Raw genomic sequence first — 19488 nt, forward strand, 5'->3', positions numbered from 1 at the left:
GTAATAGAGCAAGTAAACAATGATCTCGTTTCATACTTTCATCGCTGTTAATCAATATTTCATTACCTCAAGCATTTGAGTTAGTGACAGATGCTGAGCAGCTTTTGCAAGCAATGAGTCAGAAAAAAACATTTAGTAGCAAACATCCTACTAAAACTTCAGCCACAAACTTATGTTTCATGACGATATATATAAATAAAAACAGCAGATCATGCTGACTGAGGTTTTCCTGGAAATTCCTTAAAACCGATACAAGAACTTTGGGTTGTGTGTTGGAGAAAAAAAAAAGAGAGATTGATACAGACACGGTTGTAAAAAGCTTTTATTTCCACAGCTGAGCCACGACTGTTTTCTATTACTAATTCAGCCCGGCTTCCATTAGGGGCTCACATTTCATATTTGGAAGCAGTCAAGCTCAGCTCCTCCCCATTTACTCAGGCACATCTTCATTAGGAGCTGCAGGACAGACGAGGACTGAGCTTGTGTTTGAATAAAAGCAAAGTCTCTCCACCTAGTTGGAATACGTTTCCCAGAAACCAAACAAAGAGAAACTTTACAAGCTAAAGCTAATATTTTGCTCTTGTTTGCTCTATTTCACATTCAAATGATGGCTGTGAAAACACCAGAGCTGCCGGTAAAAGGAGGACAGATGGCAACAAGCTTTAATAAGTCTTTATAAATATCAACTGCAGGAACATCAGGGATTTCAGATGCTGGACCCCTACAGATTTAAATTCTTGAGCTCACTAGACTTCTGTCGGTGGATAAATACGAGCCTGTTTTATCATTTAATGTAGTTAAGTGTATTAAATGTTCTCAGCTGTAAGGTGTGCGGTGTATTCCCTCAATCATCTCCTGATGATCAGTTAATAAATGATGACTTCTGTGGGTTGGGGCCAGGGAGTTGTTTTTAGCCTGGAGCTACAGGTACAGTAAATAATAAATAGGAGAAGTTTGAGCAGTCTCCAAGTAAAGACGAAATGAGGGAGATGGAAGAATTTTAACCCCTCTCTGCAGCATCTGTTTTTTCCCTGATCTTACATCCTTCTATAATTATTTTATATCCACTTATTTATTTAAGCACTTCATTGGCATACATTCAGGCTGAAAGCTTTTCACACTCAGTACACTCAGGTAGAAGTAGAAGTACCACTTTTACGTATTTGTTGCTTATAAGTTGCCAGAGATTTTAAGACCCACATTTGTATGATAGAGATATTACTTGTGGTTGATAAGCAGTGAGTTTTCCATGTAAACAAATTGTAAACTCAAGTGTCCACCGACTGCAGAAAGCAGTTAAGTATTAGTGTTGTTTTGTTTGTTTGTTTTTTAAAATCTGACTGTAATTTAAACTAATATGTGGTATTTGAGGCCTTAAAAAATCTGACAACAAGCAGCCTGTACTTATTTTTTTGAAAATACATAACATGCAACATGAAGTGTTTAAAGATTTTTTAAAATCAGAAGTCTGAGTGTTTTTGACAATGTACGTACAGCTACAGTCAAAGTTTACATACACTTTGGTCAAAGTATGTTTTACCCACTCCACATATTTTCGAAGCTATGTGTGACACATGTCATTTATTCAAGAGAGATCAATTCACTTCTAGTTTCCCAGATCATTATTCCATTGAGTCAGAATTTCACATATACTAAGTTGACTTAAGTTTTAAACAGCAAGGAAAATTACAGGAAATTATGCGATGCCTTTAGAAGATTCTGACAGGCTAATTGTCGTAATTTGGCTCTATTGGTGTAACCTGTTGATATATTTAAAGACCTGCCTTTAAACTCACAGCCTCTTAGCTTCCTCAGTAAAAATAACGCTGATCTCCACAAGTCTGATTCATCTGCAGCATCCACATGCTTGAGGATACCACGTTCATTTGTACAAGCAACAGTACGCAAGTATAAACACCATAAAACCATCATACCACTCAGGAGGAGGCACGTTCTGTTTCCTAGAAATTAACATCCATTGCTGTGAAAAGCAAATAACCTTGGAAAGATGCTGAAGGAAACAGGTACAAAAGTATTTCAGTTTGAACATTTTTCTCTAAGGCAGAGGTCGGCAATCCGTGACTCCGGAGCCACATGTGGCTCTTTTATACCTCTGATGCTGCTCCTTATGGCTTTGGAAAATAAATAATGAGTATTTGAATTTAAATGTATTTTATTTTAGTTAACCATAATTAATGGTCAGTAGTCCCAGCTGCAGTCTGCAGGCCAACCACATGTCATTTTTTCTTTGCTGCAGGTGGATAATTTAAGTTTGGCTTTTTATTTCATATAAACGAGGAGGACTCAAATAGACACTGACTATTTTATTTCAAAACAACCTTCAATCCAGCGTCTTTTTTTTTTTTTGTAGTTTAAAATGTTTTTGTTGCATGCAGAAATAAAATTTGGTTTTCTCTGTAGCAGTTCATTGATTTCATAAATTCAACACACTATTTTTTTTATACATAGCATAAAAGTAAAAACCATATATACAGTGTTATCTTCGTTTTAGATGTCAAAAGGGTTTGGTGGCTGCCAGTGTTTTCTTTTCCATTGGGAAACGGGTCCAAATGGTTCTTTGAGTGTTTAAGGTTGCCGACCCCTGGTCTAAGGCGTATACAAACCTCTGACTGCAACTGCATATGAGGGTTTCAGTGCAAAAGTGGGCCAAACCACACAAAATTCAACGTAGAGTTTTATGCTTTTTGGTCAACTAGTTTGTGGCAAAGTGGTCCAACCAACAGCCCACCAGTAATGTGACAATGTCACTTTAAAGTTTGTGGTTTTGACACGAAAATTTAATGTCAAACTGGGCCAAGCCACAGGAATTGCTGACCATTATAGCGTGCATGTGATTCAAGATGGCGGACAGCGCAACCTCAAGCCCCGTGAAAACTCAACTCAAGGTACAGTAAGGTAAAATAAAAACTAAACACCACAAAGCATCTATTTCTACCCCATGGTCCTCGAAAGTATCTCTAGTTCCTTATGATGTAAACTCTTCAATGCTGTTCAGCAAGACAAACCTTGAACCAGTTATTTTTCTCAAAAAGTAGTAAATGTGGTATGACCCGCTTTAGCACTCAGCAAAAGGAAAGGCAAAATTAAATAAGTCATCACAAAGTTGCTGTTTCTGTCTCTGGACAACGTTGAAACATCTTTGGATGCATATAATGACTCCTCCAACAACCAGGATTTTTTATTTTTTTTTGGCAACACAAAATTTTGACCCCATTTTTCTGTAAAACTAGCAAATTGGCACGAACCCCCTCAAATATGAATTGGTCATTTTTAGCTAAAAAAAAATCAAACTGTTGAGTCATCCAGGTGGCCTCGTTATTAAGATGTTCACCACAAATCATAACTGCAACATATGTTTACCTGTTGTGCCTATCAGAGAAAAACACAGTTGCATCAACACAAGAATGACAGTAAATATATTCAGAATTATAACACAACTATAGAAAAAACAAAGCAGAAATTTATTTAACTCGGTTTAGAAAAATAGCTTTCAAATATAAAAAAAATGCAGCTCAAAATAGAGACACTCCACCGATTATCCACATTAGGTCTGTTTACTCTTCATGCAGAGCACCACTCAGCCTGTGTGTAATGTCCCTGATGTCATGAGGGTTATCTCAACTTGAGCTTTGAGGCTAAATTTGTGTAAACAGAGCAATAAAAAAACAAAAACTGTGTGGGCTTTGAACGACATAAATAAAGACACCGCTTTGCTTTGTTTCACTCAATACTGGCTGTTGGTTCATGAGGCTACAGCATCAGCATTCTTTGCCTTTTTCCACTGGCCATTGATTACTTACAAAACCAGACATGAAAATAATTGATACAGTCAGAGAGTGGAAATGAAAAAATGTGCCCCTTCCAGGTCAGATAGCAGCATTATGCCAGGAGGGTTGATCTAATGAAAGACGTGACTGTTACATTACTGCATGAACTGTACGATTTTTAGGGATTCAGACCTAGTAGGGATTAAAGGTCGATATATTTTAGCCTGTGTTGGAGAAGTTTAAAATCAGTACTGTGTGGCGTGGGCATGAAAACATTAAAGCTGCATTAATCGATATTTTTGTCGATTAACAATGACCCCTTCCACAGAAATTCACCAGAGATCGTATAGCTCACTTGTGAGAAGCTTTCAGCTCTGTTTCGGTTTTCAAGGGGTGCAGCTTTAAGTTTTGGGTTCACTCCTACTGTTTCCATCAGCTCCGTTTCTATCAGCAGGAAGTGTCTTTAAGGCAAAAACTGACAAACACTCTGCACGTGACCTGCCCAGAAGCAAACAGCAGTCAGAAAAAGTTAGCAGTGAGCCAGTGAACAAGGTTGGTTTCATAACTTTAAATTCCGCTTTTTTTATATCTTGAGACCAAATATGGAAGCAGAAACACTGTCACATGCTACTGGAACATCTTTGTCCAACCTGCGCTGCTCTTTCTTGTTATCCTGATTACTGACACGTCATATATGATGTGTCGTGTGATGAGATCAAATCATTCAGGCTTTACAATGAATTTAATTTTGTGCTGGTTTAGTGTGATCCACTGAGCTGGATCACTCTCCATCACAGCAGGATGACCTTCGGGTTGCAGACTTTCTTTTCATCTTTAGCATTTAGCATCACCTTTCCAGGACATGACATGGCCTTGGCAGTGACTTATAGCAGGAAGCACTGTGCCTTTGAGCCTCTGCCCTTCTGCTCTGTGGTATCCGGCAGCCCAGAGGCTACAGCCATACTCTCGGGACAAGAATAAAACATGTCATGGGCAGAGGTGTCTGCAGACAAACAGCAAGGGGAAGAAGAGAAGTATAAATAAATCAGCGACGCCACGCTCCTCTTCAGTCCTGTAATCAGGCAAGAGCAGCGTTGTTTCCTGTTCCAATTCTACGGGACAAACAACATAAATGAGCACCTCTGAGAGCTCCATCAGCCTGTGCCAGTGTTGGGCCCACTGCCTGTTTTAGCAGGGGTGCACAGATGCTGGAAATAAATGATTAATCACCCTAAATTCTGTTAAGAAGCAGAGACATCAGCAGCAGCAGCAACATCAGCAGCAGCAGCAGCAGCCTGGGACGAAAACAACTCTTATCTAAGACTTTATTTTCCCCAGCAAGAGGAACTTCTTACACCGTTTGCATTTTCATCTCAGTTTGAAAGTGAATTGTCATGACCCTGCAGTGTGGAATAAACAGATAAAGAAAAGAAATGAGCTGCTGTTTATTTTCATGATTTGTCTTCATAATGCATCATCACACTGGAGACCAGAAAGTATTTAGCTGTAGAGCCTACTTTTAGTCCGCATGTAAAGTCGATAATGATTGGAGTTTATTTTCCTGTTAGCACTAAGTCCGAAACACATAAATATTAATAAAAGGAGTACAGAAGACATTTTCTTATGAAAGAATTCCTTACATTGAAACTTATTTTCATGGTTTTGACCATCAGTTAGGTCAATTACAAACATTTAATAACACCAGAGTAAGGGCTGTAAATTTGGAAACATGTAGACGTCAGAAGGGGCAACATCCATAAGAGGTCACAGTTTAGTCTTGTAGTCGTACAAAGAACAGTGAATTAAGTGTTCCATGCTGACATTGAGACATCAAAACACACATTAGGGCTTTTTACTCCACCGGTCCTCCAGAAATAGCAAGGCTCCACACAGAGACAGAGTCCCTCAGTTTCAGATTACTGAATAATGAACTTGTACTTATGACCTCATTTAAATCAGTGCTACAAAGACAGACCAGCTTGAGTTCAAGACAATTACAGAACCAGTAGCCCACAAAGTTATGTAACTAGAATTTAGCTTGTGTGCCACATCGTTCCCACTTTAATATAAAAGAATGAACTGAAATGTGATTCATTCAGACAAACTTGACTGCAACCGGCACACTAAACTACACTGTATACTAATGTGTCCATTCACGCCAAAAACCAAGCTAATGTTACTGCGAGGCAGTTGTTGTTCACAACATCAGCAAACAGCTTCACATTTGCCCACAATTCTTTCCTTCAAAGAAGCTTCAACACTGGTTTGGCAATTCTTTTTTAAGCTCGGCTGGCTAGTTTTATCTGTTTTTGCCGTACACTGAATATGAAAGATCGATGTAATGACCATGATGTCACTCACTGGTGGACAACTGTTTGCTAGCATTTGCCCGTCATTGTGTATCCTGTGTTTTTAAAACCAGATGTAATGGGCATGAGCTGTATCAGACTGAGACTGCAACATATCAATCACAAGGTCACATTGCTCGAAAACACATCCAGGTTGTCCTCTTTCTTACTCTAAAAGGGACCATAATCTATAAAATCAACATCATGCTGCGTTGAAGGAGACTTGAAACTGATGATTCAGACCTTAAACATACTCAGAAAATGTTTCCTGAGTTAACTAATCAAGTGAGAGGTCGGGTCATTTTCTCATAGACTTCTGTACAAGCAGACTTCTTTTTGCAAACAGAGGAGTCATCCCATTCTGGCTGTTAGAAGAATGAATCTTAAAGTCATTTCTGCATTGGTTTCACTTTTTAGACTGAGAGGCTATGTCCATCTCTTATATACAGTCTATATTTTTTGCATTAGCAGAGTGAACAACAGTAGCCCGAGTTTATCGAGGGGTGCACTGTGTCAGCCGCAGTTGATCAAATGGACCATTTATTTTAGGAAGGCCACATACTGTGGCAGCTCGTTAATCGCGGGCACTGGTATATCATCCCTTTTCAATTGTCCAGTGAAGAAAAGTTACTTAAACACATCCATCCATCCATTATATATTCACCACGTAATCCTCACTAGGTTTGCGCGGGGCTGGAGTCTATCCCAGCTGACTGCAGGCGAAGGCAGGGGACACCCTGGACAGGTCACCAGTCTTTCACAGGGCTACACTTAGAGACAGACAACCAAGCACACTCACATTCACACCTACTGACAATTTACAATCACCAATTAAGCTCAACATGTTTTTTGGACTCTGGGAGGAAGCCGTAGAACCCGGACAGAACCCACGTTGCACGGGGAGAACATGCAAACTCCATGTAGAAAGCTCCCGGGCGCAATGGCAAACTACATTTGGTTCATTTCTGTGTCCATACTTCCTGTGTGAAGGACCCGGGCCAAAGATCCTAACATCCACACTCATGGACTCTGAGCTGCATTCCTGCTAAGTGCTTGAGGCCTCAGGGTTGTACGGTTGTAAGTCGACATATTTGCAGACTTTCCTGATGGACTTTCCCATAGTTCATAGTGAGAATGTATACACACTCTAATGTCACCAACAGGAAGTGACTGACTCAGCAGTTGACCAAACTGTGAATGAGACACAATTCCCAATTCCCTTTTTTTCATTCTGATGTATTGCTTCCAATCAATGTGTTCTGTCATGATAGTGTCCAATTCCTGCACCATTTCAAACATTTATGATATTCACACTCAGCAGCATAGTTGTGATATCAGTTAAGTCTGGAGGGTTACTGTTTCGGCCTCGCTCCAGTCAGCAGCTCATTAGTTCGATGGTACTACCAGAGTTTAAGGTTGGCACTGCCAAAATAAAAGAACATTCAGTTTTATCATTACAGAACCAATATTCCTGATAATACAACCAACATTCAACTGAAAATGGCTGATTGGTGGTACCTTACCACTTTGCCAGTATTCAGGTGCTAAACAGTGGCAATACGCTGCTTTAGAACACCCTGCTAGTGATATATAGTCACAGTATATCACCTGTCAAATGGCTTTTTACAATGCTGTTCAGTCAGTTCCACTGATGGTGGGATTTTCCCCAACACAGTCCACACTGAAGAAAAAATTCAGCACCAGTCATAACTGTGTATAAGGAATAATTTGTGGCACTTTTACCAATTTTGGGAAAGTTCAAGCTATGAATAAAACGTTGAAGTACTTCATTTAGATATACATACAAAACTATAAACACATCTGACAGCTCAATAGTCCAAAATGACATTTATTATTTCTTGCTTTCTCTTCCAAATAAATTTAGCCAACTAAGGCTTAAAACCCGTCGATCAGCTCTTGTGGCCTTCTGCTGTGTCAGGTTTCATGGGAGAAATGTTATTGCAGTCCCACATTTTAGCAATTAACTTTTTGAGAACAGAAATGGAGGCAAAAACCACAGAAGGCCAAAGTTGTAAAAAGAAAAAAAAAACTGAATTATCTTTGAACCCTTTGCTTGAAAGCAACACTTTTCTCTGGGTGTGTCTGTCACTCAGCAATATGAGAATGAAACCAGGAAAAGTCCTGCTGAGTGTGAAGTGCAGCTCTCCAAAGAGCAAGCACCGCTCGCTGAATTAACATGTGTCTCTCCTTGGCGATCAATTCATTTAGCTAATGGATTTTACTGTCAGACACACTGCTATAATTGCCAGAGGTTGACTCTCTTCTAAATGAGAAAAATATTAATTTTCACCCAGTGTAATTGGATAAGGGGAGGCATCGCAATCGTAAACCGACAGGGGGTTTTCTACACAATTCAATCATCAATATCTGATCAGAGCAGCTGTTGTCAGCATCATTACAGCTGGGTTCTCTCAGCGCAGCACCATGAGCTCATTACGGAAGTCATATCAGCACTTTGGTGAAGGAGAAACAAGGGACAGAGAAGTCACAGAGGTAACAATGCCGCACACCTCACACAGACAATCAAATTAGCAGGAAGCCAGCTTGTTCCTCACACCCAGTCAACACTGTTTACCGTCTGACTTTGACTATGACAAGCCCCCAGCAAATCAGCAGAGGCAAGCTGTGCAGAGCTGGAAGCCTGAGGCTGGGGGGAGGAAACAGAAAAAGCTGATGAAACAGTGGGAGGGAAGTAGTGCAGAGATGAAAGGGCGGTCACAGCAGTGAGTGCCCAGCAGATGCTGAAGCTATAAAAGGTCAGTTGTAATTCGTTAGGGAGAGTGTTAAGCTGGAGAGCTGGACGAATGCCCATGCAGACGAGCTGGACTCACACTGGTCTTTCCGGTAGGTGTCCCTTTGGCTGCGGACAGCCCAGATAATAAATTCTGATCACCAGCACTGCAGGGCACGGCTTCTGTCACAACACACAAATTCTGGCTTTGACATCGGTGCCAAGTTTAAAACAAGACATATTTTAAAATCTGTTTTCTCCTCAATGCCAATCACATCAACACATAGTGACCACAGTTTTAATAAAGTACTAATGGACATACTGACTCTCTAGTAATGACCCATGCTGCATGGTGAGCCTTTTCTCAGCATACAAAGGATGCAGGGATGTCGTGACTGTGCGTAAATAAAGGAAAGGTGGGTCAGTCATATGACACATCTTAAAGATCAAAAGCACAGTCATGGTCTGGGCCAATTGTGTATCTTTTCCAGACTGTGTGAGGATTAGCAAATGCTTCTGTGGATGATTAAGTGCCCAAAGCCCTAATAGTGGTTGTGTGAGGTTGTCCCAAGGCACAGCAGTGTTTTTAATTATGTGCTGGTGTTCACATACAAGTGAGGCCATTCTTATGCAGGTCCTTGGTTGTGCATACTTAACAAATTATTATTTTGACGATGCTGTGGATAGATGAAAGAGAAGGTAATACTCTATAGTAGTTTGTGTGTAAATGTCATGGTCAGTCCTGGTTAAAGTCCCTTGCTGGTCATTGATTTAACCCTTAAATATCCATCTCTGTGAATCAAAGTCATATATTTGGACACATTTTACAATGAAAATAATCCCTTTCAGTCGCTTAGATGTAACTCTACACTGCTGTGTAGATTTAAGTCTCTCTTTCTCCACTCTGCTCAAACGCTATAGAACATCTCTACACTACACAAGGGCAAGTTGAAATATTGGAGTGAGTCATCCATATGTGATAGAACCAGAAATGGATTTAGAAGAAGAGTAATGACACAGAGAGACCCACCTTGCAAATTGACAGAATTGGTTCCTTGTTTGTTTGTTACATCCCTGAAGTCAGAATCCTGATATCCCTCGCAATCAAAAGGTCGTCATACCACTATTTCTAGATATACAGTCAGGGAATCACCATAGTCATTACAATACATCATCTAGGAATCTAGAATATCTGCACCAAATTTTATGGCAAAATATCGATAGATGTTTAACTGGAAAAGTGTAAAAAAAAAATGGGTCTGGAAGTGTCAAAAATCCAAAAATGTAAACCTTCCTGTGGTCATTAAAAAAGTCAGTGCATCACCAAAGTCCTTGGGATTTATCTTCTGGTGACCATGAATGTCTGTAGGAAAGGTTTTCTGATTATCTATCCAATAGCTCCAGAGGTGCACCAGACTGCACTTGGCACCAATTAATGGTCATCCAAATTTGCCACAAATTTTGAGAAAAACAGTATTTAATGATTCCTTATATCAACTATTGATATGCATATAAAATGAGTCGGTTCATTTAAAGAAATAGCAATAGTTTCACCCCTAAAGTGCAAAAAATGGAAATCAATCTAATAATTCTCAAACCAAGATACATCTCTTAACATCACTGCTGCAGTTCTGCCTCCTACCACTGAACCTTATTCTGCATTGAGCTACTATCGCCTAGAGGCAATATTATTGCCACCTGTTGTGTCGTCCTTTAAGTCAGAATGCTACTGTATTAAGTAAACCTAATGTCACTATACACAAGGGGGAATTTTATTGGACACGGTTCTCCAATCCGTTGCTTTCCACCTGAACATAACAGAAACATTCTATGCTCTCTATGAGGACACATTTGACGTGAAACAAACAAAAGCATGAGAGAAACATCATGAAAAGATATTCATTTGAGGGGATCTGCACTTCCCCCATAGAACTCAAGATGCCTCCAGAGAGAAGCAGTTGATGTAGAACAGCCCCAGTCTGCTCCTTCCATCCTTAAACTGTCAGAGAGATGTAGCACGGAGCACGGTGCTTTTAAAAAGAGAGGCATCTTAAAAGCCATAATTGACACCAGCCTTGAACACTTTATCCAAATGTGCTTCCAGCTGTCCCGTTGTTGCACCGGGCGGGCAAGTCTGGCCACAGAGAGGACGGAGAGAGTGCACCAAAGATTTATACAAACAGATCTTTAAGGGTGAGTGTACATTTAATCTTCAGTTTAGTTATTTTCAATGCTTATTTTACATTAGACAAGACTTGGTTTTGGTCTTTGTAGGTTGATAGGACTTTACAAACCGACATGTTGTACATAGCACTGCGATGAAGCAAATATTTAGATTCTGCAGAGAATTGATTGGTAGACAGAGAATATTAAGCTGTGTAGGGTTTTGTGATCACTGTGTGTCTGTGATCTGTAGGATAAAATCTTAATTGGACATTTTACAGTGATTGATTTCCTACTGCCCTCAGCACATATGTGGATTATTTTTTACCTTCCACCATAATAATAAATACAATCACCTACTGATTTTCAGCAACGTCCCAGAAAGCCTTTTTGCATCAATAACATGGTCTTTTCCACATTAAAAGTGGAGGAAAAGTGAAAAACCAGTGTCTGGAAGTGTCAAAAATCCCAAAATGTAAACCTTCTGGTGGTCCTAAAAAAGGAAGTGGATCTCCAAAGTGCTTGAGATTTATCTTCTGGGGACGATGAATGTCTGTAGGAAATGTTTTCTGGCAATCTAATAGCTCTAGAGGTGCACCAGACTGCATTAGAAGAAAATGTGTAGAAGTGTAGTACGTCAAAATTGTTTGTGCTGACCTATCTGAGGGAAACCTGTTCACACCAACATGTCAGCATAGTTTGGAAACAAAATGATTGAAAGCAATAAAACCTTCAGGTAATGCAGCACTGTCAAAAGCATGCCAAATTAGCTGTTAGCGGTTCCTGTTTGTAATTTACCTGTGGATGCACTGACAGCTGTCACTGGGTTATTGTGAAGCTGAGGAAAACTTAAAAACATAAAAATTCTCAGGCAAGTTTAGAAGCATCTTTGTTTCTATGGTTCAAAGCAGATTAATGGTTGTTTATTTGCAATGAACATGTCACACTGAGTGATGTTAATTTGTTTCATGTCTGCCTGTTGTGATTTGAGGAGTATAATTTGTGGCTCAAATTCATCACATAGTATCTTTGCCCTCTTAAACTCACAACTCCTCCAGGCTTTGTCCTGCTCAGTGCCCACATCCTGTAAGTTCTCAAAGGGTAAAGATTGTGAACTAAGAATTTAATTCTGGAGGCGCATGGTGAATATATTTCATCCCCCCATCGTCCGTCCTTCCTTACACAATGTTAATTCCATCCAAAGCCAACAGCCAGATAGCGCAGCACACGTTCAAATCCAGGTAACATTTCCCTGATCTCCAGTCATCCTGAAGCACTACTACCGCCCATTTGGTCATTACTGAATTTAGAAGATAGAGGGCCTTGTATAATTCATGATAAAGAGAATTTAATTTAACCAGTATTAAGCAAGTTTATAAATTATACACGATAGTGCATTTGCTTTTGACTTGCCAGTCCTGGGAGCTGATGACTGTCCCTCGGGTATCCAAAAAAGCAATTAGGTTTACCTACTTTCAGATTCATAATAATTAATAGGAAAGCAAAAAAATAAAATGCACCAGTGGCTACATGACCGAACCTAATGGTTTGAAATTATCTTGTACACATGGCATAGAAAAAAAGACTTTATAGTACAGCACTACAGGATGCCGCTATGATGGATTGTGGAATAAGAAATTGTTTATTCCCATTTACATTTTTCACATCAGAAAGTCTTGTTAGGCGACAGGATGAATTAGTATCCACTGAGCAGGAGGCGGTTGGTGAAAGACAGGAAATCATGTATGGAGGAGAGAAGGAAGGAGAAAGAGTCTACCCTGTGGTCAATAAAATGTCAATAACAAACTTTAGATGTGTTTCCTCCAGTTGCTAAATTTAATGTCAACAAGTGCAGAAAAAACTCTGAGAGGATGCTCTGAAATTTTGAAAAACCTGTGAATGCTTAGCTGCGGTGGAAAAGTCTGCAAAAGTAGAGTGGTGACTTAGTGAATATATGATGACAGAACAAATCACAGCTGCCTCTAAACTAACGTACATGTTTTTTAATTGATATTTGACTGGCGCTCTTACAGTTGTATAATCTTGTTGCATTTTCGCCTTCTGTAGTTTAGTAAAAATGCCATCAGCTGCTTATCCTGTCACACCAATTCCTAATATAAACATAATAGTAGTGGAGGGAAACGGACATTAGTTCGCATCTTCTTTTGCAGATTTTCTCAAAATTTGTTTGAATTTTGTGCAACATTTGGATGAAAACTTAGTAGAATTGATACTTCTGTTGTTGTCATAACTTGTTCTCATCTGTTAATTTACCTCAACTAAAAATATACATCCACCTAATACATTATACCCACTCAGACGTTTCTGTTCCTAATTGGCCTTGATTTACTGTCATGTCTCCAGTAACAAAGACTGATTCTTTCTGAGCCACATCATCTTATTATTTGATCATAAGCTGCATTTCTATAAACCACATTCACACATGTCAGCGCTGACAGTCGGTGCTGATGTGAAGCATAAAGGGCCGTGTGAAAGTATGTTAACAGTAAAGTGATGTTTTTCTGCTTTAGGTGTTTGAATCTGAGATCAAGACGTGGCGGTGAGACAAACGCAGACACTGGCTGTAGCTTTTATTTCTATTTATATGCACATACATTTAGGCGTTTTATACAAAGAGCCATTTCGATAATGAGCCCACTTTCTCAGATGTAAACGTAAGGTAACAGATGAATGTCAAAAAAAACAAAGCTAATATTTGGTTTCACAACATTTGGATATAACAACAGCATCGAGTCTATGAGCCGGTGACAGAATAAACGTACAGTATGTTCTTTGCAAAACTCGTCCAGCGTTCAAAGCGGCTGCCTTCAGTTAATGTTTGGAGCTTTCTGTCTTCAATCTCTGCAACGTCGGTTGGGCTTAAATCTGCTGACTGATAGGTCAGTTTGAGACCTTCCAGTTTTACTGATAAATGCCTCGGTTGATGGGCCAGTGTGTTTGGGCTCATTGTCTTGTTGCAAGATGAAAGTACAGCCAATGAGATGGGAGGAATTGTTTTCCAGCCAGACAGAATGTGTGTGTGTACTTCTGAATTCATCCTGCTGCTGCATCATCTGTTCCATCACCGATAAAGACACGGCCATGAGCTGGGATGGTTTTGAATAATGAGCAATTCTTGTCCTTCTCCATAACGTTTGGCTTTCCATCACTTGGTAAAGGTTCATTCTGGTCTTGTCTGTTCATAAAAACTGTACTCCAGAACCTTTCTGGCTTGTCTTAACTGTCGAATTGTTGCTACTGATTAAAAGTTTGGAGATTGTTGTACGATCAAGTCTTTTACGTCTATGGGTCAATGCTTTCACACCTGTACTGTTGTAGGGGTTTTTTTCATAACGTAAATAGTTTTCCTGTGATCAGCTACTGTAGTTTTCCATGTTCAACCTGCCATGTCTTTACACTGAAGTCAGTCGGTGGTTTCTATTTCTTTAGAACCCTCCACACTACTAAAGTATTCATTTCATGTGTTTCTCAGAGACATTTTTTGTTTCCTCTTCTTACAGATGAACTGTTTTTGTCAGTTTCCTTGTCCTGTTTTGACCTCTGGTACCAGCTGCAATCTCAACAGATGAAATGAGAGACTGAAATGAAATCCAGATACTTGCTAGTCTCTGTGTGAACAATTCAGAGAGAAAGACCCAGGCAACAAGTTTCCCCTGACAGTCAGTGGCTAACTTGCTTCTGCACACCTGGAAGTGAACATGACACACTGATTCCTATCTAAGAGGAAGATGCATGTGTTTATGTAAATACAAGTCATTTTATTTCATACTTATGTTTTGAAATTGTGATCCACACACCTGAAGTTATTGGCAACTAGAAGACCACCTTGCAGTTTATATCCATGTCTGACTGGGCTCATTTAATTATACTGTATGTAGTAAAGACTCTGAGGGAATTTAATAGATGGGCATCAAAGATTAGTGTCGCCAAATCAATATCTGCCCAAATGTGAAATATGGTGACAGTCTCTGTTTCTGAGTTATGGCATTGAATGACCATTTTGGATATTAAACATTATGACTTCATTATTTTTTATCCTATTAGACATTTGTATGAGATGTTTTCACAATTAACACATAAATTCTTGAGTTACAGCCAGTAAAGTGTTTTGCTAGGTCACAGTGACCTTTGACCACAAAATTCGAATCACTTGACAATTGGCTGTATGGATGACCCCTCCAATAACTCACCAACAGATTTCCTGAACAGCAACTTTGAAGCTCATTGCGATGCCTCCAACTGTTGCCTTCTTGGCAGTGCTGACTAATCCAAGAATAACTAAAGAGATGAAATGTGAGTGGAGCTTAAATTAGCTTTAGAGACCAACATCTGTTATTTTGTACCAGGCTACAAATGTGATTATTTCTGCTGTAAAGCTGTTTATTTTAAAGTAAGGGGTCTATTATGACTGGCCTACTTTTGGAGCCAGCCTCAAGTGGCCATTTAAGGAACTGCAGGTTTGGGTAATTTTGTGCTTGATGTAATGAATTTCCCTCTCGAGTTTCTGACATATTGTGTCCACAAGAACTGGATGGCCATGGGTCACAGTGACCTTTGACCCTTGACAACCATATTCTTATTGGTTCATCTTTGAGTTCAAATAAATAATAAAATTGAAGAATTTCCCTTCAGATGTTCAAGAACTCTCATGTTCACAATAGATGGATCCATCCATCCATTATCTATTCACCAGTTAATCCTCACTAGGGTTGGGGGGGCTGGAGTCTATCCAGCTGACTTAGGGTGAAGGCAGGAGACACCCTGGACAGGTCACCAGTCTATCACAGGGCTACACTTAGAGACAGACAACCAAGCACACTCACATTCACACCTACGCATAATTTAGAATCATCAACTGACCTCAACATGTTTTTGAACTGTGGGAGGAAGCTGGAGAACCACAGAGGAGAAAATGCAAACTCCACACGGAAAGATCCCACGTGTCCTCACCGGGACGCAAACCGGCAACCTTCTTGCTGCAAGGCAACAGTGCTAACCACCGAGACACCTTGCAGCCCACAATAGATGGATGAAGAACCAAATAACATACTGTGTCCAGTCACAGCTTTGACTGACAGAGAAGCAGAAAAACATGAAATGTGACTCTCCTGTTAATTTCATTTTGACAGGCACTGTAAAATAAATGTTTGTGGATATATTTTAGACAAACACAATGCATGATGGGAAGTGTCTTAACAAGCTAACAACTTCACTTAATGAGTTCAGTTTGACATTTTGTCAACTTCTATGTAGATGATTTAAGTTAACGTGACAATAATTGCAGCCTGGTAATGATAAAAGATGAGCTGATTTTGCAGTAAGAAGAGTGAACTCCATGATTCAGAAAGTTAATTCAACAAAATATTTCCTTATTATGCAATGAACCACAAATTAAGACTGTAACTTATCAGAGTTCGCTAATAGCTTGGTTGATTGCTACAACTTTTCCTTTTTTATTTCTTTATTTTTTTAAAATGCTGATTATTTACAATGTAACCATTTGTAATCTACACGTTAACTTCATGAGGAAATTTGTATATATATTTTTTATATATAATCAAAAACGATAAGAAATTTTTTAAAAAATAACCTGTAAATGCTCCAATTTTTTTTTTTAAATTTTTTTTTCTAGCCATAAGTGTTATGAAAGTAATCTTTATCTTTTGGGATATGTTGGCACTTTCACAGTATCAATCTAGAATTTTCATGGACTGACTGTAAGCCAGCAGCAACAACTCACGCTTTCTCTCTCTGTCTCTCTCAAATACATGCATAGATCAAATGTGGAATTAAATTTAATTAATTGTTAAGTGCGCTATCAGTGACTACACAATCAAACTGCTTCATTTGGATTTCTGTAGCGAGTCCAGTGCTAATTAAAACAATTTTAAAATGCCTTTAGAGCAAAATCATAACGCAATTGAAAAAATAATGAACCAGACTCTTGCGGAAGATGTCCCCCAACTCCCAAAATAACGTAACCTTCACCAATAAAGCGCAGCCCTGTTTAATGGAGAATGATGACGACACTTAGATGACTGCAGTAACTTGTAAATTTGAAGTTGGTCTTTCATTCCATATGCAGTACCACACATAGTAAAACTGGCAATTAATCATAGCTGCTCCACACATTAAGAATATCAGCTTGAGAGAGAAGTGCTGGGAAGCCGTGGCTTTGAGCTGCTGTCACAAAGAACTGCTGAAGCGCTCGACGCAGTTAAAGTCATAATGAGGTCCTGCTAAAAAAAAAAAAAAAAGCCTCACAGTCTTCACATTTCTCACAATGTTTGAAAAGCTTTGACGGTGACAAATTCTATGAAGCATGTGCCAGTGTGAGCTACTGGTGGGAGTTGGGAGTGTACCTGACTTTAAATTCTGCACATCAAACATACAGGACTTTAAGAATCACAGACATTAAGGCCATGCCAGTACAGTGTAAATAATCTTCATAGCATGTCCATGTGGAAAAGTAAAGGGTATAGTTTACACTCATGACATGCTCCGGAAAACAGCTGGTTGTCTGCAGTTCTTCATCTCACCATCCACCCCTGGTGACTTCGGTCTTTGCTCTGCCTCTTTGCAATATTTAACACTGACTTGCTGTCCAAATAGATCTGATCTGTCCACATCCTGCTGTACATACCAGTTTCACTGAACCACAACACAAACCGCTGTCAGCAGATGCACTACCCTCCTCTTCGCTACTTCACAATAAAAGCCTAGTCATTGGGATGAACTGAAAATAAGGGCCAAGAATCTTTTGCAATACGATAGTGATTGTTGGTGTTACTAGTTGACTGAGTATCAATTCAACTCAACTCTTGATGTATTAAAAACAAAGATTCTGGCTTGAACTCCTGTGCAACGTGTGCCAAACTGTTTACTTCTGTCCTTTGCCCACTGAGCTGCAAAAGAAACATGACTGACAGTAAAACTTACTAGTTGTAATGAAGGTCATTGTGTGGCTAACTGAATACATTGCAAGAGTATGCAGTTTGTTATTTAAGTCAACTTGCAAGCATCTCACTCTTTTGTTTTGTTTTTTTTCTGGCATGAAAATGATGAGATGAAAGTGTCACTGATGAACACAGTATCAACTCACAACCTTTCTTTTTAAATCTTTATTTATGTATTTATTTATTTTTATGAAAATGACTAAAAGCTTGGAAGCAAAGCATTTTGTTTGCTCTGCTCTGTAGCATTGATATTTTAAAATCATCTGCACCTGATTGATGCCTCACAGAATGTGATAGCAAAGTTTTTACCTGGTCCATATTTAGGCTATCGACAAAATACTTCACATCCATGTTACAAAGTTAACTGGTACATTATTAAATCCAAAAATGCACCTAATTGTTACCTTTTCGTTAAGATGAACAACAAGAAGATTCTAGCATGGGAGAGGTAATGTGTAGAGGCCGGCCCACTGTATGGACTATAGTGAATGGAACAGAGTTCTCCAAGTGGTTCCTGAGTGGACTAGAAAGTAGTATAATATTAACAACTACCCGTATGTGGTGTCCAAATCATCCACTTTCATGTCCACAATGGGAGTATAATCAAGGCTGAAACAGCAACAAACGGCAATGAATGAGCCAAACTAAACTGCAAACCACAGGGATTCCAGTTGAATCTCCAACACAACCACACCCTTTGATCAGCGAAGCACAATACCTTCTTTAGCTTAATGAAGAACTTCCCAGTTTGGCCCAGTCAACCACGTTACCCACCAGAACCACAACAGTGTGGGTCACAGAGAGAAGTCATTCTACAGGGAGGCTGCAGTTGAAATGCATGTATTCATGGCTTGGCACAGCACAGTGCAATTAGAGCAGCCGATACCAGGTCTGTGCAAGGCCAGGCTGAGAGTGCTACCTGTACCTGGGCCAAACATTTAAAATCATTCCTACAACATAAGTCAGTCATTTACCAAAAATACAAGGAACAATTCTGATTTTGCAGCTTGCATTGCCTTGTCATGAACTAACCTTTTCAAATGTTGATGTTCGACATGGTGCCATAGTCCATTGTAATGTGGCCAGCAGTTGTTAGTATACAGTATCTTGCTCTGGACCAAAACTTGGTACAAATGGATGAAGCCACTGCGCAGACAGACTGACTAATAACGGACCATTAAGTTCCCAATGACATCCTCAGGACATGCCATCAGTAAAGCAAACAGCTCAGTGAGTGTTGCCTCAGAAGATGATCATATTTGTCCACATTGAAGTCACAGCCAGCACAAAGCAGCTCATCACGGGTCATCAGCTTAGCTTTAATCTGAGGACAGTTATGCAGCAAAATGGGGAAAAGAAAATCACTGGGGAACTTTCTGCTGGATGTTTTAAACCACCACATTTAAAAAGTCAGCCATGATTGTAGCTTTCGTTACATTAATGGTTTGGGTTAGATGACA

General features: G+C 39.5%; 1 protein-coding gene across 1 annotated transcript in view; it reads right to left on the minus strand.

Annotated features, from left to right (window-relative positions):
- Positions 1–19488, minus strand: part of zmat4a (zinc finger, matrin-type 4a) — a 144219-nt gene that overhangs the window by 110545 nt on the left and 14186 nt on the right.

The sequence above is a fragment of the Stegastes partitus genome, unplaced genomic scaffold, assembly GCF_000690725.1.
Source record: "Stegastes partitus isolate 25-593 unplaced genomic scaffold, Stegastes_partitus-1.0.2 Scaffold84, whole genome shotgun sequence".
Taxonomy (NCBI): domain Eukaryota; kingdom Metazoa; phylum Chordata; class Actinopteri; family Pomacentridae; genus Stegastes; species Stegastes partitus.